Below are 23,753 nucleotides of genomic sequence, written 5' to 3'. Positions count from 1 at the left end.
TTTGGAGACGATGCTCCTGAATTCATCACCCACATTTGTGCTCCTGTTATATTAACAGTCGAGAGCTGTGAAACACGAGGTAGAATGTCTACTTCACATTCTCTCCTTCCCTTCAACTGAAACACCCCCTTAAAGCTCCTGACATTTCTCCCCAAAGTCCTGCAGCAAGAAGGATTAATTAGATAGCCCCCCCTATTCTCCAAGGGGGACTGACTTTGTGGTTCACCACGCCACCAGAACCCTGCCGCTATCTTATAGGTTCTTGGTCAATCTTTACACATTCTTTTTTTTCTTAATTTATACTTTTAATATAAGTATACTTCAGAGGGCAATTTACCTTGAGGCTCTTATGTGTCTTTAAAGGATAATTCATAGTCCTTGTGCCGAGTCAGGCCCAATAAAAAGTAAGTAATCATCAAACGTGATAGTTGAGCAGTGCTGGGGGGAGAAAAGACAGAAGCTGAAAAGTTTTAAAACTGCTATTTTCATCCTGAAATGTTTATCAATCAATTTTACAGCGGCAGCAAACATTTCCCTCCTGCAGGAAGGTGGGGCGGGGAGGAAGCAGAAAAAGACACAAAGGAAGAGATTCTAACAAGTTCAACAATAAATTTTAAGAGGACTCCGCTCAGTGATGAAATATAGTAGATCAAGTCTTGTGTGCTGAATGGCAGGAAATAACGTATTCCAACACTGCGGTGTCTATTAAAGGGACAGCACAAATAAATCTATATGGAAGTTTTTATGGTACAAACTCCCAATCAACGTTACTACACTTAAAAATTAGCATTTTTCAGAAGCTTAAGTGCCCAATGTATCTCAGGCAATTAAGAAGGAAGAACACAGGGATGACTGGGGGCTCAGTGGATTAAGCCTCTGCCTTTGGCTCAGGTCATGATCCCAGGGTCCTGGGATCCAGCCCCGCATCGGGCTCCCCGCTCGGCGAGGAGTCTCCTTCTCCCTCTTCCTCTGTACGTCCTCTCTGCTTGTTTTCTCTCTCAAATAAATAAATAAGTAATCTTTTTTAAAAAGAAGAAGAATACTGAGTGTCCCCTAATTTACTTCCATTCCCAGCTGACATGTGCCCTGTTCCAGGAGGCCAGTTCCTGCCTCTTTGCTGTGATGTTCCACACTCTGCACAACTATGAAAGGATAAACGGACAGCATGTGGCATCTTTGATGTGCCCTGCACTGGTGAGCCGACCACTTTCAAATATTACTACATTGACTCTGCCCCAGAGCCCCGAATATGGTATCAGCTCTACTTCACCAGTGGGAAGCTATGTGCCCAGATCACAGAGATGATACAGTGGTGAAGCCAGGTTAGAATCGGAGCTATTCAACTTCAAAACTCACACTCCTTCCTTTATACTCCAGCCGGCTTCACAGGACGGGAAAGAGGACGGATGCACCGAGAAGATTTCAGCTGCCAGTGCCAGGGGACCGAGGAAAGGTTGTGACAGCACTTTGTCAATTCATATTGCCTACCTCTATCACTCAACAAGCTGTTCCTGAAAATTCTTTCCTCCTGTTCTCCGAGGGCCCAAATGGCCCTGGAGTGCTTCTACCAAACTACCAAACTGAGCATATCCTTGAGACATGCCCACAAAGCCCCTCCTCAGGTGACATTGAGGGCAAGGTCAGAAAATAGGGCCAGGGCTGGATTAAAGGGTATGTTGCCCTACATTCTGATTAAATGCCAATGAGACAGGGATATCTCTTCAGGAAAGACGTTAACCCTTCTTTAGATCTTAGGAAGAGAACTTAAACCAAGTCTCTGCACTCTGACCACTGCCATCAAAACACAGAAGCACCACCCACTGCATTTTTTTAAATTACCTTCCTGGCCAAAATGGTACCAAGAAAGAAACAAATTGCACAGATGGACAATTTCCATCACCTCACTAAAGATGGGTGACCATCTCACTGAGATCCCGAAATGCACAAGTAGCAGCACAGGTGGGATATTCAAAATGGTGCAGAGGGCAGAGCTCAACAGGGAGCACCCCAGCTGTGGCTATGAACAATGAACCCAATAACCATAACTGACTTCCACACAAGCTACAGAGGTGGACCCTGTCCATGCATAACATTCAAATACATCATCATGAAGAAGCACCGTCATGATTTTCCCCTGCCAACAAAAACTATGTTCAAGAAATAGCCTAGAATGTTCTCTCTTCCTCCTGTCTCCCAATGGCCTATCCCGTCACTCTTAGGAAAGCTCACCTGCTTGGTCCCCATCGACTCTAATAGCTCCCTGATCCTGAATTCCCCAATTCTCCTTTATCGCTAAGTTCCCAGTTGGTGCTGGTTTGTGAGATCCTAAGCCATTCCACGAGGAAGTGCCTCTGGACTCTGTCAGAAGTACACAGAGCCATTGGACAATTCCTGCTTTCAAGAAGGGGAACCATGCTGAATAGAAAGGAAGAATGAGCCACATAATGAGCCCAAAGAGATTTGGAGAGCACAAAAGAGAGAGTGGCAGGGAGGGAAATTCATGAAAGGCTGCAGGTAAGAGGTAGCGGCATTTCAATGGGCTTTAGATGCTGAGTTGGATTTCCCTTGAAGAAAATTTTGTGAAGAGGGATGAAGATTTAGTAGATAGATAAACTGAATTGGGCCACCCCACAAAAAGATATGTGGAAGCCCTAACCCCAGTACCTCAGAATGTGACCTTATTTGGAGAGAGGGTTGTCACAGATGTAATAAAAAAGGTCAACCGGAACAGGGTGGGCCCTTAGTTCAACAGAACTGGTGCCTTTCAAAGAAGACAACCCTGTGAAGATAGGGACACACGGGAGAACGCCAGGTGACAATCGTCTGAGAGTGGAGAGACACAACCACGAGCCAAGGAGCACCAAGGGGAGCTGGCAAAACACCAGACTCTCTGAAGAGGCGAGGGAGGACGCTCCCTTCCAGGTTCCAGAGGGAGCATGGCCTGGCCCACACCTTGATTTTAACCTCCAGCCTTCCAACCAAGACAAAACGGTTCTGTTTTTAAGCCACCCAGTGTGTGGGACTCTGTTGTGACACCCCTAAGAAACTAATACAGTAGGTGGCTGGAAGAAAGAGAAAAAACAAGATGTGGTGAAAGGCAACCACTGAAGATATTTTTTAAAAAATCTTCCTGTAACTTGCAGAAGACCTACGCCCTACTTTCCTCTGATGAGAATGACTCCACCTCGACATCCTCCCCTTTACCTCCACAGGGCTCTCTGTCTTCACCTCCCTTCCTTTTAGCTTATCTTTAAATAAAGGAGCTGTTTCTCCTTTCGAAGTCTAGATCTGCCACCTTGCTTTAATTACTTTAATCCAAGGACTTCCCATTCATTGTTTCTATATTTTACTCCAATTTTTTCCCACTTTGACCACCCGATGGGTAAACCACAGATATCCTGCAATCCCACCTCCCCCCTTCCCGCTCGCCTCCTGACCTCTCATCTGTTCTACTTAAAAGCAGCCTAGGGTAGGGGCACCTGGGTGGTTCAGTTGGTCTTCTGATTTTTGATTTCAGCTCAGGTCAGGACCTTAGTGTCCTGAGATCAAACCCTACATTGGGCTCTGTACTCAGTGGGGAGCCTGCTTCTCTCTTCCTCTTCCTCTGCCCTTCCCCCTCCCTTGGTGCTCTCTCTCCAATAAATAAATCTTTTTAAAAATAAAAATAAAAGAAGCATAGGGTAGACTCCTCTGCTTTCTCATCACCCATTCACAACTCTTCATTCAGATGACCTCTCTGAACCTGCCTATGGAAACGATTATGGAAGGATGCTAATTAGTCTGCCTGGTCACCGAGTCCTACAGACACTATCATTATCACTCTCCACAAATTCTTCGCATTGCTTCACACTGTGCCCACTTTCTCCCTGCATGAAATGCCCTCTTCTTCTGGCTCCTGGAAGAACACATTCCTCTAGTTCTCCATTCACATCCCTGACTCTCCTTTTCTGTTTCCTGCCTGGGTCAAGACCCTCTCAGAGCTCCTTTCATACCTAGGAAAGTAGCACCGTACTTTGTACTGACCCCTATTATAGCAATTCTTAGTATTTGCCCTAGAGTTATCTTCAATCAATCACAGCTTACCTCTGAATACTTTACTCTGTTCCACATGTAGGGTAAGAGCCTTACTGTGGTATATTCCTAATTCCTCACTCCTTCTACTTGAGCTATTGTTTTCATACATATGAAAAAGTAGGTTATGGACTCCAGGGTGGCTCAGTCGGTTAAGCGTCTGACTCTGGATTTCAGCTCAGGTCATGATCTCAGGGGTGTGGGTTCGAGCCCCACCTTGGGCTCTGCACTCAGTGGGAAATCTGCTTCATACTCTGTATTTCCTTCTCCTGCTCCTCCCCCTCCCTTATGCTTTTGCATGTTCTCCCTCTCAAATAAATAGATAAGTCTTTTAAAAAAATTAAAACTAGGTCAGAAATATACAACACAGTATGGCTATTTTGCTTTGGACAATGTTCTTTTAGAGTCAAAAATAAGAAAAATTGAATTTTACTTTACCTTTATTTATTTCATATAAAGTGTTCTTCATTTCTCTGTGTAGATCCAAAATTCTATCTGGTATCATAATCCCACTGCCTAAAGACCTTTCTTTTTTTTTTTTTTTTAAGATTATTTATTTATTTATTTGATAGACAAAGATCACAAGTAGGCAGAGAGGCAGGCAGAGAGAGAGGAGGAAGCAGGCTCCCCACTGAGCAGAGGGCCCGATGTGGGGCTCAATCCCAGGACCCTGAGATCATGACCTGAGCCGAAAGCAGAGGCTTTAACCACTGAGCCACCCAGGTGCCCCTAAAGACCTTTCTTTAACATTTCTTACAGAGTCGGTATGCTAGCAATGAATTTCCAGTTTTTGTTTGAGGAAATCTCTCATTCTCTTTCATTTTTGAAATAGATTTTCACCAGGCATGGAATTCTGGGTTGACAGCTCTTTGCTTTTAGCACTTTAAAAATGTCACTTCATTATATTCTAATTTGCATAGTTTCTGAACAGGGGTCTGCTATAATTTTTATTTTTGTTCCTCTGTAATGTGTCATTTTTCCTCTGGCTGCCTTTAAGATCTTCTCCTTTTATTGTTTTTGGTTTTGTTTATAACTGTATGAATATTATTTGCCTCCATGTGTTTTGTTTTGGAGTATTTATCCTGCCTGGTATACTCTGAGCTTCTTGGGTCTGTGATTTGGTGTCGCTAACTTTGCGAACTTCTCAGCCATTATTTTTTCAAATATTTTTTGCCCTCCCCACTCTGGCCCTTACCTCTCTTTCTGGCATTCCAATAAAGTATTTGTTAGACTGTCCAATACCATCCCACAGCTCTCGGATGTTCTGTTCTCTGTTTTCTTCTCTTGTTGGTTTTACTTATTTCTTTTACTTTTTCTTTTCTCCCTCTGTATTTCAGTTTGGTTAATTACTATGGCCCCATCTGATCTTGCCCATTTTCCATCTCTTCTATCAGAGCACTTAGCCTATTTAATCACAGTCATCCTAAACTCCCTGCCGGGGAGCCTGAGTGGCTCAGTTGGTTGAGTGTCCAACTCTTGGTTTAGGGTCAGCTCATGATCTCATGGGCCGGGAGATCAAGCCCCACGTTAGGCTTAGCACTGGGGTGGGAGGAGGGGACAGAATCTGGTTGAAGAGTCTTTCTCTCTGCCCCTTCCCACCCTGGCACATACTTTCCCTCTATCTCTCTCTCTCAAATAAATAAATCTAGAAATAAACTAAATAAATAAACACCCTGCCAGATAGTTCCAACATCTGTAATATATCCAGTCTGGTTCTAATGAATGCTTTGTCTCCTGGTTTTTGCATTTATAGGTTTTTGTTTTCTTGCTCTTCATATGCCTCGTAATTTTTTATTGAAAGTTGGACATCTCAGATAAGAGTAGAGACTGAGGTAAATATTTTCTTCATGCCTGGAAATGAATTACGCCTTTCCTTCTGCCAGGAATTTAGTGTAAGGGTTTGAACTAATCTAATTGGGAGCAGAGCTAGCTTTGAAGTCTGTTGTTGCTATGGCAATCCTCAGTGACCCACAGACTAGTGACACCCTGAGTTCGGGGTAAGGGTGAATGCCAGAGTCTATTTGTTTTCCAATGACTGCTGCACCCTTGGCCTTAAGTCTTTTCTTTTCGCCATGTCTCAGGGAAAGTCTGTCTCTTGCCAATCAGTTGCTACTCTGTGCTTGCTGGCCTGGTGGTAAAGCGTGTGAGGGAGAGGGTGACCTCTGTTGTTCTGATTAACCCACAGCGTTAGGCAGGTACTCTATCCCTGGATCTTAGGGAAGATGGCCTCCCTGGTGATTCTGCCCATCCTTAGGTAATCCTGCCCTCTCCCAAATTCATAGTCCTGAATCCAGTTTGTCATTTTGCCCCTCCCCACACAGTTCAGATTTTTTTTTTCCTGTTTTCTTCCCCAGCTACAGAAAGAGTTCACCAGTGCCCAAAAGATGATGGTGTTTATTGCCTCCCTCACAAAGCAAAGCTTCTGTTCTACAGGGAAGGTACAAAAGAAAATGAGGGCAAAGTTTCTTGACCTTCCCAGAGGAGCTGCTTTTTCTCCCCCTGGCTCTGCCCTACAGAAAACACTTTCTCAGCCTTTCCTGTGAGGGACTGGTCTCGCTCATGGAGAAAAACCTGCAAGCAGGTACAGATACCACCTTGTATTTGCAGGCCCAAGGGCTTCACTCCCTTTCTCCAGGACACACGCAGCCAGCCTTCATCATTCTCCAGGCACCCTGGACGAACTCTCCTAGCCAGTCTCCAGCAGCGGCTCACGAAGTGCCTTAGTGCTTCTGTCCCACGCCTCCCTGCCGACGCCTGCGTCTCACTACGTTCTGGGGCTTGCACCTTCAGCACTCTCTTTGGTTCAAGAACAGCTGTTAATTTGCTCTTTGTCCAGCACTGTAAAGTCAAGAGCAAAGTGCTTTCCGGCTTTTTCCATCCTTCTTCGTCTTCAGCTGGAAAATGCAACAGCTCTTTGCATTTTCAACCTATTTCCTCCACCAAGAATGACCCTCCCACCCCTCGCTGTATGTATCTGCACCATGCCGATATTGGGATTTTTGTTAATTATCCTCTTAAGAAAGAACTGCTTTTGACCGAGAAGAGGAACAGCAGGAGCTTTTACTGAGTCCCAAACACAGTGCTAGGTGCTTTTGCATTTTCTAATTTAAGCTGCATAACATAAACAGCACGTATGTTATGAACCCAATCTGCAACATGAAGAAACGGAAACTTCGTAACCTGCAGGTCACATGACTGATGAGTGGAAAGCTGAGATTCCCCAGTCCAGCCGTCCAAAGGCTGTTCCCACCTGACAGCACAGCCCCGCTGTCTTGGGGCCCGGGTGGCAGGGGCAGGGGTTGACAGCCTGTGTGGAGATTGCACGGTGATTCTGTTCACAGCGGACACTGAGGCCTTGTAGAATCACACAGCATGAACCACTTGACATAAACTCTTGTGACCATAAAGAGGGAGTGTCATAAGGCTTGGGTGGGGGCTGGGAGCCGCCTACTGAAATGTCCGCCCTCTTTCCGGAAAGACTGTTACAGAAACACGGCCTGTCGTCCAGACCCTCGGGGTCCATTGCTGCTACGAGGCCTCCAAACTTGGGCCTCGCAGGCAGCAGGGAGGGAGAGGACACCTGCTGAGTGGCCAATGAAGGCCGTTGTACCACCAACTAGAGAGGAAGTCTGTGCAGGACTGAGCTTTCCTTTCCCCCTCCTCACAGGGCGCAACCAGGCTCATGAAGTAGCTAAAGAGCAACTTCCATTTCCTTGGAGGAAGCCACAGCCTTATCTCATTCAGGACAGGTTCAAGGGAAAGTTACCTGGTGTGACAGAAGGAGGGAGTGCAAATTTACTATGTCACTGCTTCCAAGGCCCGTGTAAATATGGATTGTTACTTTCCTTCTCACAACTGCAGAAAACCTCTTCTAGGGGGTCACAAAGACATAGAACAATAGGAGATTACTGACAATGTGGCAGGGCAATGACCTTTCAAGCCTCAAGGCTATGAGTTCACTGCCAGGTCCCCAGACTCTGTGTGTATAGTGTATGGGTTTTAACAAACACAGTAAGTCATCTAATCAGCACAGATTACATGACCACAGTAAAAAACAGTTCCACTATTCCAAAAAGTCTCTCATGCCTCTTCTTTGTGCCATTTTGGGATTAGGGTAACATCAAACAGCTAGCATGCTCCAGGTCCCAGAACCCCATTCCCTACGTTCCTGATCGGGACCAAGTTAGCACCAATCCCAGCTTGGTCATCCAGGAACCGTGAATCCATATTATATTCCTATAGGCTCTTTTTGTCAAGGCAAGAGACCACTTCTAATTTCTCACACTTTAACTCCAAAAGCATTCCCTGATCTAGCCTTGAGCGCTGCTCCCTGTGGCCAAGGAGCTTATAACAGGCTCTGCCCCGTCCACCCCGCCACAGCCTGGAGTGTGATGGGCTAGGGCTCTGCAAACTCTCTCCCCGGAGATCGAGAGTTCAGTGCCGACAGTCCCCATTTTGGATGCCTGAAAGGTTCAAGACATAAAAGGCTTTCATTTCTCATCCATTTTCCTGTTTACGAAGTGGAAGCCAAAGACTGAAGCAGCAGTAAATGGGTACGACCCCCATGCTGGGAGCACAGTTCCTGTGCTTCGGTCCCTGGACATGCGTCTGTGTTTTTAAAATCATCTAATTGAACACATTCTCTTTTCTTGTTCCTTGCCATCAGGGCACTGTTTTTATTTTATTTGAGTTGATAATTATCATATGCCATGTTTTCCTATCATGAACACTTAGTAATTTTCAGAAACACTGCCTTGATCATGTCACTTCCCTGCCCCCAAACACTTGACAGTTTGCTGTTGTTTACCTGATAGAGTCCAAGCCATTTAGCCATTCCTAAATTTGCCCACATTGCCTTCCATGATGCACCCACACAGAGCTCTGCTCTGATTAAACAGGACTTATTTTTTCCAAACTACCCCTGCCTCTTCTGCAAGTGTCACCACCCCCACAAAACTCTCAGGCCAAGAATAGGAAAGAACTGCCTCCCTCACTAGGCTTTCTAAAACCCAAACTCTTCATCAGCCTACGCCACCTTGAGCTGTTATGGCTGTTGTCAGGTTTCCTCTCCCCCTGCAAGATCTCCCAGGATCAGAAAGAGTCGAGCTTCTCAGGAGGAACTGTCTTTGGCTTATGGACACTATGAACTGTGTAAGGAATTCTTGGCCTCTTACCTGCTGACTGCAAAAAAGCGGAGAGCTAAATTTGTCTCCTACTTCTAGCAAAATATACAGGACTTTATGGCATGTATTTTGTATAGTAACTGAAATTTCAGCCCTCACTCAAATCATAGGTCCTTACCCTTATTTTTTTCTTTGACTCATTTGTCTTTCTGACTTGTATTTATTTTATCTTTCTACATGCATATTTGGTTTTGGAGGGAGGATGAGAATGTGTGAGAGCGAGTGGAATTCATTCCTGACCGTGCCTGGCACAGACATCCTACATTCTCCATGATACAAAGTTGGCAAGAGGCAGTTAACATGCTGGTATTTGTCATCATATGAAGATACATCTGGAAGGGAGCACAATTTCCTCGGGCTACTGCTGCTGTTATGAACAACAAGGATTCCTAAGGCACTTTAATCCTGTTGCAGTAAACACCACCAAAGTCCTGATCTGGCCAGAAGTCAAAATTTCTCATTCCTCCATGGTATTTTCAGGAAAACTGCAAGAATATCTATACTTGCTAAAAATAGAACTACCCCACAACCAAGCAATTACACTACTAGTTATTTATCCAAAGGATACAACCATAATGATCTGAAGAGGCAGTTTATTGTTTATAGCAGCAATGCCCACAATACCAAACCGTGGAAATAGCTGAGATGTCCATCAACAGATGAACGGATAAAGAAGATGTGGTGTATATATACAATGGAATACTACTCAGCCATCAAAAAGAACGAAATCTTGCCATTTGCAACAACATGCATGGGATAGTGGGTATTATGCTAAGTGAAATAAGTCAATTAGACAAAGACAAATACCGTATCACTTCACTTACATGTGAAATTTAAGAAACAAAACAGATGCACACAAGGGAAGGAAAGGGAAAATAAAATCAGATGTGATGTAATGAGCACTGGGTATTATATAAGATTGATAAATCGTTAACCTCTACCTTGGAAACTAATACATTATATGTTAATTAATTGAATTTAAGTTTTAAAAATATAGAAAACATAAGAAAATAAACAAACAAATAAATAAAAGAGAGAGGGAGACAAACTATAACAGATTCTAAACTACAGGGAACAAACTGAGGGTTGCTGGAGGGGAGATGGGGGGGGATGGGGTAACTGGGTGATGGGCATTAAGGAGGGCACTTGATGTAATGAGCACTGGGTGTTATATGCAACTGATGAATCACTAAATTCTACTCCTCAAGACTAATAATGCACTATGTTAACTAAATTGAATTTAAATAAAAAGTTTTAAAGCAAAAAGAATATCCACACTTGCCAAAGCCGTCTACAGGTTCAGTGCAAATTCCAAGGGCATTTTTCCCTGAAACAGAAAAAATATTCCTAAAAATTCATCCAGAACCTGGAAAGACACCAAATAGCTAAAGCAATCATAAGTAAGAAAAACAAAGGCATCATACTTCCTGATTTCAAACTATGTTACAAAGCTACAGTAATAATAGTAATAAAAGTACGGTATTGGCATAAAAATAAAGGCACAAATCAATGGAACAGAACAGAGAGCTCAGAAATAAACCCAAGCATAACAGTTAATTAATTTTTGTCAAGGGTGTCAAGAATACACAATGAGGAAAGGCCCATCTCTTTAATAAATAGTGCTGGGGAAACTGGATATCCATATATAAAAGAATGAAATTAGATCCTTACCTAAACATAAAGATTAACTCAAAATGGGTTAGAGAATAAAACTTAATATCTAAACTATAAAACTTCTGAAATAAAGAAAACAATCCTATTCACAACAGTATCAAAAACAATAAAATACTTAAGAATAAATTTAACCAAGGAGGCAAAAGATTTGTGCTCTGAAAACTACAAGACTTTGACAAAAGAAATTGAGGAAGGCACAAATGGAGACAGCTCCTGTTCATAGATATGAAGAATTAATTCCATCTGTAGATTCAATGCAATCCCCATCCAAATTCCAATAGCACTTTTCACAGAAATGGAAAAAGTATCCTAAAATTTATGCGGAGCCAAAAAAGACCCAATCCTGAGAAAGAAGAACTAAGCCAGAAGCATCATACTTCCTGGTTTCAAACTATATTACAAAACTATAGTGATCAAAACAGTTTTGGCATAAAATGGACCAATGGAAGAGTATAGAGAGCCTAGAAATAGAGCCACATACATACAGACAATTAATATTTATCAAAGGAGCCATGAATATTCAGTAGAGAAAGGATAACCACGTGAATGAGATTAGACTCCTATCTTACACCACTCACAAAAATTAATTTGAAATGGACAAAAGACTTAAATTTAAGACCTAAAACCATAAAACTCCTAGAAGAAAAAGGTGGTTTTTTTTTTAAGATTTTATTTATTTATCAGAGAGAGAGCGCACGCACAAAGCAGGGGGAGCAGCAGGCAGAGGGAGAAGGAGAGGCAGGCTCCCTACTGAGCAAGGAGCTGGATGCGGGGGTCGATCCCAGGACCTTGGGATCATGACCTGAGCTGAAGGCAGATGCTTAACTGACTGAGCCACCCAGGTGTCCCAGAAGAAGAAAGCTTCTTGACTTTAGTCCTGGCATCAATTCCCCAATATGACACCAAAAGCAAAGGCAACAAAAGCAAAAATAAACAAGTGGAATTATATCAAACTAAAAAGTTTCTGCACAACAAAGAAAACAATCAACAAAATGAAAAGGTTTGCAGAATGGGAGAAAATACCTGCAAACCATATATCTGATAAAGAGTTAATATCCAAAATATATAAGGAATTCTCAAAATAGCAAAAATATAAATAACCTGATTTAAAAATGGGTTTTATTCAGGTTTATTCAGAATAAACATTTTTCCAAACAACACACAAATGGTCAACAGGTACATGAAAAGATGCTCAGTATCACTCATCATCAGGGAAGTGCAAATAAAAACCAAGAAGATATCGCCTTATATCTGTTAAGATGTCCACCATGAAAAAACCAGAGAGAACAAATTTTGGTGAGGATGTAAAGAAAAGAAAACCTTTGTATGCTATTGGTGGGAATGTACGCTGGTACAGCCATTATGAAAAGTAGAATGGAGGTTCCTCAAAAAATTAAAAAAACATATGATCCAGCAATCCCACATCTAGGTATATATCCAGAGAAAATGAGATCATGATCTCCCAAAGGTATCTGCATTGCAGACTTATTCACAATAGATGAGTGGACCAAAAAAATGTGGTATGTATTTTATATGTTTATATATATACATAATATTATATGTAAAAATATATTTATACATTATATATAAATACATAAAATACACAGGCACTGGAATATTATTCAGCCATAAAAAAGCAGAAATCTCACCATTTGCAGCAGCACGGATGAACCTGGAGATCATTTTACTAAGTGAAATAAGCCAAACAGAGAAAGACAAATATTATCTGGTATCACCTATATGTAGAATCAAAAACAAAACAAAATAAAACAAAAACCACTGGAATTTATATCATAGAAACAGAGTAGAAGAGTGGTTTCCAGGAGCTGGGATGGGGAGAAACAGGGAAGGGTTGGCCAAACAGAACACACTTCCAGTTATCAGAGGAGTAAGTTCTGAGGATCGAGCACGATGACTATAGTTCTTAATACCGTACTATATCTCTGAAATCTGCCACAGAAATAGATCTCAGGCATTCTCACACGCACAAAAAGGTAATTATGTGAGGTGACAGATGTGAGTTAACCTGACTGTAGCAAGCTTTTCATAATGTATAGCTATATCAAATCAGCACACTGTACACTTTAAATGTATGACAATTTTATCAACTATACCTCGGTAAAACTGGGGTCAGTAAAAGAAAAACTACAAGACAATGAATGCCAAAGTTTAACACTCAAAATACCCACTGAAGATGGTAAAAGCAGGCTTCAGCAAAAATCTCTGTCTTGTTACCAAGTCTAGACCCTGTTCTTGCCTCTGGCTGCACAGCTTCTTGTCTACAGTTAAAGCCGCTCATTCCACAAATGTTTATTTGAGTTGTTTCTCTATGGGAGTGTGCCTGGCACTGTTAGCTGCCTACATGGTCTTCTTTCCTCTACCAACAGAACCCCACTCAGCTCCACGCAGCCACGTAGCCTCCTTAGAAAACAAAAAACTTCATTTCGCACACACTCTTGCAGCTAAGGGCATCCCGTTTCTGGCCAGTGAGATGTGAGCCGAAGCCTACTGGTTGAGGCCTTCCAGGAAAGTGCTCCTCTTCCTAAGAATGAGAAGCACACTCAGCTGGCCTATGTCTCTTGACCTCCGCATTCTCCTTCCTACTACCCGGAAGATGTAATGACATGACAGGGGTCCAAGGGCCATTCTGCCTGCGAGGGACAGAATAGAAGAACCGAAAGTCAGAGGACCAGGGACACAGAGGAGCCACCACACCAAGTCCTGGGCCATTACTTCTGAATGAGGAAAAGGAATCCCCACATTTCATTCCAGACTTTTAGGTCTTCTGTTACACGGAGCCAAACTCACAGTTCCCCAAGTGATGCAGGGAGGTGGTGTGCTTGATGACAGAAAGAGAGATAAGTAAGACCCGATCCCAGCCCTCAGATGGTGATAATCTATCAAGGGGAGATAAGAAGCTCCGAGGAACCATCATCATACCAGACAGAATGTGACAAGCACATGAGCCATAGCTGGGGCACTAAAGAGAGTTCAGAGTGGGGAGAAATGGCTTCTAGCTAAAAGCATTGAAATTGGGCCACGCCACACTAAAATATCACATTTATCTCATCTGCAGAGACACCATTCAATCCAAGAGAATAAATCTCTGCTGATGGGTCTGTACGCCTCTGAGCGTCTGAGGAGTATTTCCAAGTGGTGGCTCCCCTTCCACAGACAGGGCTGAGGACTGTGGCTGTGCCCAGTGTGGGCACGGGAATGTGTCGCTCTGATGCTGCCTCTCCGCTCCCTCCCCTTCTCCCGTCCATCCACCCACTTTTTCTGAGAGTCCTAAATGCGAGTTTTCAGAGCCTAGAGGGGAAAAACTTTCCTCCGTCCCTCTCTGACTGACTCCGGTGCTGCTGGCTCATGCCCAAGAACACCCCAGCGGAGCAGCTCCTGAGGGAAGGATCTGGGTTGCAGGTTTTACACCAGCACAACAGTTGGAGAAGCAATCTGAGCCTAAGGCCTGCACCGTGCAGAGGCCTTAGGCTCCCGGAGCTCATCTCCTCAGGAGCTAGACAGCCAGGACTTCCCCAAAAACACACGGAGGGGTTGGCCACACTGTTTTCCAGATACCACACGGCCTGGGCCACAAAATAAGGGTCCTGAGGCACAGCAACCAAAATCTGCAGCCGGCCCTCTGCCTCCCTGCTGGAACATGGCCACTGGAAATGCCTCCCAGTGGGTTCTAGATTCAAGGCTGGCGGCCATGAACCACACGGGAGATGCCAGGGTGGCCGTAGCATCCGTGAGTCCTCCGTCTCCACGACCTGCACCCCCCACCAGAGCATGCTGGCCCGTCTCTCTCTCTTCTGCCCCAAGTCCCTGACTTACTTGTAATTCCAAAGGGGAATTACATCCCCACCTTTCATCCCCACACTGTGCTCTATCAGACCAGAAGCGGCTCTGTACTTCCTGCACACCCCCACGACCCTACCACTTCGTGTTCACACACTTTTTTTTTTTTAAGATTTTTATTTATTTATTTATTTATTTGACAGAGATCACAAGTAGGCAGAGAGGCAGGCAGAGAGAGAGAGAGAGAGAGAGAGAGGAGGAAGTAGGCTCCCCGTCAAGCAGAGAGCCCAATGCGGGACTCGATCCCAGGATCCTGAGATCATGACCTGAGCCGAAGGCAGAGACTTTAACCCACTGAGCCACCCAGGCACCCCATTCACACACTATTTTTAAAAGCACCACAGCCCGCTGGGAATGGGCCATAAATTCACCAGGCCAGGCCTGACAGAGGGCAATGTGAGAGGCATAAATTCCACCTCACCCTCAAAGCTGACGACTGTCGCTGGCTCTCACAGACATCTTCCTCAGTCTGCACCTTTCTCTGGAGGCCCCTAGGGCTTCCTTGTAAACAACACCCTGGAGACCTCAACCCTGGTCCTCCAGATGCTCCGAGTTCACCAGCCTCTGCTTCTGCCTCCCCAACACCACACACACTAAAGGGTTCTAATCCAAAAACTAGGGAAAGCACCGTTTTCACTCTGCAATCAGTAACCACAAAAATATTTTACCTTAAACGCACAGGCCATAACAAATCAACAAAATTCTGTTTATCACCCAATAGGTTAAATTTGAAAAGAGCAAATGTCTTCTTACTGCATCACATAGTCAAAAAATATCATGCGTTACATTGAAAACACATTTATATCTAATGAGCTGGACTACATATGCAAATAAGATATGCTAATTGGCTTTAGCTGTTTCTTTTACATAAAGTCAGTATTTTTATGGATCATTAAATGTATCCCTTAGCATATTAATTTCAAAAGAAAAATTAATAGCTATAAAAATAAATTCCCTGGCACAACCAATATAAAGATTTAAAACTAAAACTGTTGCTGTGATAGAGTATCTCTTCAGGCTGGCTCCCAACACACAGTAAGTCTTCAAGAAAAAATAAAGTTTGTACCAAATTCTTCTCTGTGTATGATTTAAAGCTGGGTGACCGAGTCTGGTTTAAGTGCTGACCTTGGAATCCTTACATTTCAAATGGTCTTGGGTAAGTAACTATTTAACTCCTTTTTTATAATCAGATGAGAAAAAGAACACAAAAGCCAAGAAGGCAGCAAAACGAACCAGGCCTCAAGGCCTGTTGGCTGCTCTCTCCCAGGAATGGACACAGCAGTGTGTGGGGCACAGAGAGGGGCTCAGCGAGCGTTCTTAGAGAAAGGGATGAATGAATGAGCTATTTGCAGTGACTTTTAGCTAATTAAATTTCTTAAACACTACTATGTACCAAGGACCCTAAAATGGAGGTGGTCTCCTCAATTCACAGATAAGAAAACTGAGGCCCAGCAAGCTCAAGTGATATGCCCAAGGTCGAGCTATAAGGGAGGGAGCCAAGATGCAAAAGTGGGTGTGGCCACAAAACACCATCCACAGGTCACTGCCCTCTCCCCGTCACTCCCAGCGGCAGTTACTGGGGCTGTGTGCAGACATGAGTGTGGGACCACCAGGTACAGCCTGGCCAACCTTCCCACAGGAGGCTGCTCAGCTCTTAGAATTCAGCGCAGTCCAGAGACGTGGTGGGACACCGCCTTGCACATCCAGAAGTCTGAATAAAGCAGCAAGGGCAGAGCCCTCCAGTCCACAGAGCTGGCCATGATTGGAGCCCCAGTTCTTCTGCAGTGGGAAATGTGATCCCAGGGACCCAGCGTATTTTCCCAAATAGCAAGATCTGTGACATGGGAAGCCAAGTAATCCTCAGAATGCTGCTGGGGAAACCAGGACAAGAGTGGGTGCGTTCATTGCAACCCATCTTTCAGAGCAATTAGACTACAGATTTCGTTGGCTGTCATACCTGCCACAAATCTGTGCTCTGGGGACAAAGTATAGAGAGGCAGTTCCAATGTCTGTCTCAAAAGTCTCCCTTTTCAAGGTCTCCATCTGGGACCAAGCCTCTTCTATGCCCATGGGCTACATGTTAGCTGAAGTCCTGGGAACTCTTCACCTCTTTAAAGATACAGTTTTCTGGACTCTGACCTGAAGGCCCAACAGGTGGCTATCAAAATTTAAGACCAATTCTTATTTCCCTTATTTTAATGTTCTTCTATTTGGGAGGACTTTAGCATAAGCCTATAAAACTGAAAACAACATCATACGTGTATGTGTTTAATATTTTCAACACACTAATGAAAGACAAGTTTGCCAATGACAAAAAACCCTGACTGTTAGTGCTCTGTATTAGCTACATGGTATGTCCCAGCATTTTCATGCTAACCAACTACCAGCTAAAATTCTGGGAAAGAATACATGTTTATCTCAAACCTCAAAGGCAGGTGACTTTGGTGGTTCTCAGGTTAGCAAGAGTAAAAAAAAATAATAAAATGGAATTTATAAAAACTAACCACCAACATGAGAGAGTGAACACAGGGCAGGAAGTCAGTCATGCTTCAAGGATACAGAGGTTATGACTATTAGCTCCTCCCACACCATGTGACATTCTTTTTGGAGAAAGTGACTCTTTTGAGAAGCTCATAATTAAGCTTAATGATGTGCCTTCACCATTTAATGATACTCCACATGAGAAAATTCTATAAACACTTTGGGAAATTCAAGTGGCTATATTATGATCTGTAAACAGTCCTGGTCCCAAATTCTATTGAAAATAAAGACAGTTGGTTTGAAATAGAGCTCTGACCTATATAATTCCACTCTTAACCAAAGCGTCTCTCTTTAAAGGGTAAAAGGCTTTTTTCCTATCCATAGAAGTACTAACATACTAACATTTATTTTAGGGAATGGGCTTTAAATATCCCATTTCTAAAACCCTACGATGTTCTGGCTTTGGGGTGTATTTGTGCCTAAATTCCCCCCGCAACGTAGACATTCTGCGTGAAGCCTCCCTGGGGATTCCCCATTTCCAGTTACCTGAGCAAGGCTCTGTGGCTGCTGTGACAAATCACCACCACCTTCGTGGCTTGAAACAACACAAATTGACTCTTTTACAGTTCTGTTGGTCAGATGTCCAAAACAGGTCTCATGGGGCTGAATCAATGTGTCAGCCAGGCTGCATTCCTTCTGGAACACAGGGAAGAATCCATTTCTTTCCCTTTTCCATTTCCAGAAGCCACCTTCTTTCTTTGGCTTGTGGCTCCTTCTTCCATCTTCAAAGCCAGCAAGAGCTGCTTTAGTGTTTCTCCCGCTGCACCAGTCGAGTTCTGTTTTCCTCATCACATCTCCTTCTCTGACTATTTAAGACTAGTGATTACATGGGCCCCGCCCAGATAATCCAGAGCAATCTCCAGATCTCAAGGTCCTTAATCCTGATCACATCTGCAAAACTCTTTTTGCAGGAACGTACTCACAGATTCCACAATGTGGCCACCTTTTGGAAGCTGTTATTCTGCCTACCGCGACAGCCTCAAACAATAAATACGACTGAGAATATGCAATGAAGGTGTAGGGAGTTCAAAACAAGGCACAGATATAAACTATCCTGCTTAGGTTCCACAGCCTTGTGGGCTGTATGTGTGTTGTGCCTGTGTCACGACCTTTCAGGGAGGTCCAAGGGCTGGCATGGGCCGGGGGTGAATGAAGGGGGGAGGGTGCTCCACATACCCTTTTTCAGATCTCCAGACTCACCCTCTGTAAGCCGGGAGCTTTACCCACAGCCTGTCTCCGACCTCTGGGGCCTCTGACGGGGTTTCCTTATGGTCGTCTGACACATAAACTCCAACCTTGCTTTTGCCCATCCCTCCATCAACTCACGACTGCTGCTGTTTAATTTGACCCTGATTTCGTTCTTACCCAATAAGCACCTCAGATCCAGATCAAGCAGAGTTTTCCTTGGACAGTCTGAGTTACTGTCCATTTTCAAAAGGGTGAAGAACTCCGAGGTGCTAATGCTTCCAGCCCTCATCTCGCCAGGGCAACAAACCCTCCACACCAGTTAGAGCTCCGGGTGAGTTCTCCCAAGCACAGCTATCAGAATCCTTGCCTGTCGGCTGCTCAAAAAACAAAAGAGTCTCCAGCATGGCTTCAGAAGGCAGCTCAATAAATAAGACAGACCCCAAGACAAGCCACCAATAGACCTGGATTTTTTTCAAAGACTCTGTGGCCATTAGGGAAAGTCATGGGGCCTCAAACTTCTCAACAAAAATGTTAGTAATTCTGCCTGAATTGCCTATGTGTTAGAAAGCATATGGGGGTGCCTGGGTGGCTCCATCGGTTAAGCATCCAACTCTCGATTTCAGCTCAGGACAAGATCTCAGGGTGATGAGATTGAGCCTCACATCAGGCTTCATTCTGGGCATGGAGCCTGCTTAAGATTTGCTCCCTCCCTTACCAAACCCCTCAAAAAGAAAAAAAAAAAAAAAGAAGCAAATGAATGAGACATATTTGGATTTTTTAAAGTATTATAAATAGTTACAAACTTTAAGATAAGTGAAAAGTAAATTTTTTTTTTTTTGGTTTGAAAGAAATTGTTTTGTCTTTAATGTCCACTCCATACCTTCATCTGATAAAACCTAGAAACACATTTTTAAGACTGCAAACCATTATGGCCTTTTGTTCTGTATGGAGTTAGAAATCTCAGTGTTTTTATATAAAATAATTATAAATTATAATTGATATTAAATACACTACAGAATTTTGGAAGGAAGGCAACTCTAATAAAATATATCCTAAAGTACATGAGAAAGTGGAGTGAAGCTCTCCAGTCAGAAGTTAGACGTTAGTGAGTTAGATTTGGTGAGGTTCCGCTCACCCCACTCAACTGACATAGGAAACCAAGTCTCGAGTGTTGAGTCACTATACGGTACACTTGAAACTAATATAACACTGTGTGTTAACTATACGGTAATTAAAATAAAAAGTAAATAATAATAATGATAAAAAGAAATCAAGTCTCTAAATGAAATATCTAACACAATCCAACATTTATTGGTAAGTAGCCCCACTATAGTCAGTCCTGTAGGTTTCATGAAATCCCAACTTGCTCCTGTTTTTTGGTTGTTCGGTGAAAAGTAAATTTTAATGCAACAGTATTCCGGACCTTTAATAAATGAAATAGCCCTCTGGTCCTAAAATGATGCACAATTTTCAAAAAAGTTTTTAAGACACAAAAAATTATTAACTACCTTAATAAATATGGAACATCCATGCGATCTAATATTATCCAGCTACTTTTGTAAAATGGAAAAACACTTATATTTCAAATGGGTATAAAATGATATAAACAATATGTAAAATGTATTATGAGACAAACATTGGCAGAAACTTCCTCCAGACAGCAAGCGTGTCAGTCAGAGATCTTTAATTGCAAACAACAGGGACCAATTCTGACTAACTCGAACAAAGTGGGTTTTATTACAATTCTGGGAGCTCAGGAGATTGAAAGCTTGAACGCCAAGCTTTTACATGAGGACTAAGGCCACTGGTAGACCTTCAGGTACTGGTCCCGGTGCTACCACCAGGAATAAATGCACCCCAGCATTTTTAATCTCCTTGTCACTCTCTTCAAATCGTTGGGAAGAGAGAGAGGGTCTATGGACCCAGTCTAGGTCACACACCTACCCCCAGAGCTAGGGGAGGGCAAAGATACCTGCTTTTCAATCCCATGAGACACCATCCTAAGAGAAGAGATGGAATCCCCCAAAGGAAATCAAAGGGCTTGTGGGAAGGAATGGACAATGGACAACTTGAAATAAAAAGTCCACTTTGGTGGAATTAGGGGTGACTTTTTTCTCTCTTTTTTAAATATTTCCTTTACTCTCCAGGTTTCTTACAGTGATGATGTATTATTTATCAAGATAATTATGTTCTTTTTTACACATATAGTGAAGACTGTTGGTTGTCTCCGTTGGAGATTCTGTTCTCCCCTTTCTCCTAAAACCCTGGCTAGACCACATATCCCATATTTCCCTGCAGGTGGGTGTGGCCACGTGACCAAGGTAGGGGTGACTAAGTTCTCTTCAAGAGGAAGATGTGCAGAAGTCCTGCATGCCACGCTTGGGCCTAGGAAGCCTGAGGGCAGAAGCTATGTCAGCCCCTCCACACTCTCCTCCCCTTCCCAGAGGGTAGAATCTGAGCGCTGCCACCACCCAGCTCCCATCGTATACATGATAAGGTCCCTAAGACGAAGGAGCAATGACCTGGAAAGAATCTGGGTCATTGAAGGACTCCATGTAGCAAAACTCCCCTACGAACCTGGAGTGCTCTCCTCAGACCCTATGAGAGGGAAATAAAAACTTATATTTCCTAAGCCACTAAAATGATTGTTGAGTCTCTTTGTTGTAACCTCCTGGCCTTCTCCTAATTAATTCAGTGGAAGCAAGATGTCTCTAGGATGGTGACAGCAACTCGACTAGCTGCACTCTAGGAGGCTCCGTCAAGCAGTGGTTCAAGTCTACGCTCAGGACAGGCGGCCAGAGCTCAAACCTGGGCTCCCCCATGAACTAGAGGCACGGCCTGGCGAGTTACTCAGCCAGTCAACGCCTCAGCTTTGTCCTCTGTAAGATGAAGCCCGTGTGGCGCCCGCCTCAGAGCACCGCTGTGAGGATTAAGGGAATGAGTCTGTGTAAAACACGACAGTGACCAGCACAAAGGAATATAGAAATCATTACAATTTCTACATTATTTCAAAAAAAGCACTTTCATTTTTTACAGTTGTATTTCCGGTATTTGACTTAGAGAAACAACACAGCTACTAGTCAGCCCTCCAAATGAAAAGTGAATGAGGACGAAGGCTCAAATACCGAGCATTCTTTCTGCGTATAACAAGAATTATCAGTGCCATTGCGAGAACCATCTATTTAAGAAACCCGAAGAAATGCCTAAACACACCGGTGTGGGCTGAAGATAGAGACTTATTCGAAATTCTTCTGTGTCGGGGTTCTGGGAGTTGAGGTGGGACTTTTCCACCTTATTTGCACAGGCTCATTCTGATCTGAGTCCACACACACACACACACCCCCTCATTGAGTTCGAGGCCACACGCTAGCTCTACATCTCCGCCTATGATTTATGCAGTCATGGAATAAAGTGCTATTCATTCAGCAATGGGCCACGCTGCCACCGCATAAAAAGGTGGCTTGTTAATTCATTTCTCAAGTTTTAATACTTTCTTACAATTTCTACCAAAAAAATTCTGGAATGTTTTGAGGTGTGTATGACTGCACTGTGGAAAAAATTAACCCTTTCTTTGATCCCAGGAGACTTGACCAACCTTGAACTGGGGTCTTTCCAGAAGGTGAAGTAAAAAAATTAAACTAAAATTGTCCTTTAAGCAAGTCCCCAGGTTCCTGAGGAGTCACTGGTTACAAATGTCATGTTACTAAATGATATTTACCAAGGGAAAATTTTTAACGGCTCCTTCTCTTTTTGAAACTGAGTGTATTTCCCCAAGGCAATTAACACAAATTTCCCCTATTCCTTTTTACAAAATATCCTATGGATGTTTCCATCACGGTAGAAGCCAGTTAAATTCGACCTATGGGATTCCTCTAAGTATGAGCTGAAATGTACCACTGTCACAAGGAAGGAAAGTAATATCTTTTAAAAACTAATGCACACACTCAGAAGCCTCTGGGCTGTTAAACCATGGGAGTTAAATAACACAAAATAACACACGGAGGTGAAGAGGAGTCTCTGCTCCTTGATTCATGTGTGTGTTTGCCTGCTAGCTCGTCACATCACCGGGCGCATATTTCCAGAGAGTGCTTCTGTGCAGACTGATACCCATTCCTGTCCACTTTTCTTCGTGCCTCTGAGGGGCAGAACTGAGGACGGATGGGTAGAAACTATGGAAAACTTTCCAGCTGAGCCACCCAGATTCAGAATGGACTGCCTTGTAAATCAGGGGTTTGCTGCTCCCAGAATTATTCAAACAGACTGGCCAACCCAGGGTGCTGAGGAGAGACTTCTATATCTGAGAGCTAGCTAGCTAGCTACGGCTGGATACAGGCTCCTTTCACCTCAGAGGGTGGAGGGCGTTACCAACCCAAACTGATGGGCTTTCATTCCTTTCTCTTCAAGCTAGCACTGTTTTTCTCCTCAGCCACCCAGCCCAGGAACAACCTCCGGCAGGAGGCCAGGGTACATACCTAAGAATGTGAAGGGAAGACCTTCCCCCCTTCCTTGTCTTCTGTTTTGACCTCACAGAGGAGGGGGATTCCACACTACCCAGAGCCTAGAAGGTCTCCGGGGCCCCCTTCCTCACTCCACAGCAGTGAGGAAGAAGAGCTGAACCGTGTCCCACGAAGAAGTCCCCAACATTCTGCACTTGGGAAATGACATCATTTTGATCCCCCAACATCCTTCAACTCCCTGGAGGGAACTCAGATGACGTGAGCAGGCCTGGGGTGCTGATGTCACTGCTGTCCCCTGTGTACAGAGGGGGAAACCTCACGGTGGGGGGGCTGGGGAAGCCTACCAGACTGGAGACCTCCTAGATGAACCCTCCCAAGCCTTCCTGATGATGGCCACGGAATACGTAGCAATCCCCCAGCCTGCAATCACACCTCTCATCGGCTGCGGTTCTAGAAAAGCTGAAAGCCCCTTCCTTGAGAAATGCAAGGTCAAAAGCACACTGAGGGTCATCACACTCCCTTCTTCAGACCCACAACTGCACCATTCCCATATCTGAATGCTCCAAACCAAGCAAAGGATTATGAAGACTCAGGATAGAACTACTAGGTCACAGGACATGTGGCTCCAGGCACAGCCCTGGAAGGCTGTGGAGGGTTTTGAAAATCCAGTCACTAAGAATTTGCAAAGTGGAGGACTTCCAATCAAATTGCTAATAGAGAAACTGCTTGTGCTAGATGACTGGAAATGTACCGCATTGTTAAACTTTTATCACATCCCTGC

At 43.8% G+C, this 23,753-nt stretch overlaps 1 protein-coding gene across 5 annotated transcripts in view; it reads right to left on the bottom strand.

Moving 5' to 3' along the window:
* The window catches only part of CSGALNACT1 (chondroitin sulfate N-acetylgalactosaminyltransferase 1), a 324,526-nt gene that overhangs the window by 278,780 nt on the left and 21,993 nt on the right, over positions 1-23,753 (bottom strand). The window contains exon 1 of one of the 5 annotated variants that reach the window (XM_032838032.1): positions 14,763-14,826. The exons of the other annotated variants lie outside the window; for them this stretch is intronic. The gene's annotated coding sequence lies outside the window, so the exon portion shown is untranslated. Of the gene's footprint in view, positions 1-14,762; positions 14,827-23,753 lie in introns of those variants that run through there. 5 annotated transcript variants of the gene reach the window in all.

This window comes from Lontra canadensis, unplaced genomic scaffold (assembly GCF_010015895.1).
Source record: "Lontra canadensis isolate GAN:19392208 unplaced genomic scaffold, GSC_riverotter_1.0 scaffold101, whole genome shotgun sequence".
Lineage (NCBI taxonomy): Eukaryota > Metazoa > Chordata > Mammalia > Carnivora > Mustelidae > Lontra > Lontra canadensis.
This window is presented reverse-complemented; position numbering and strand designations above follow the sequence as displayed.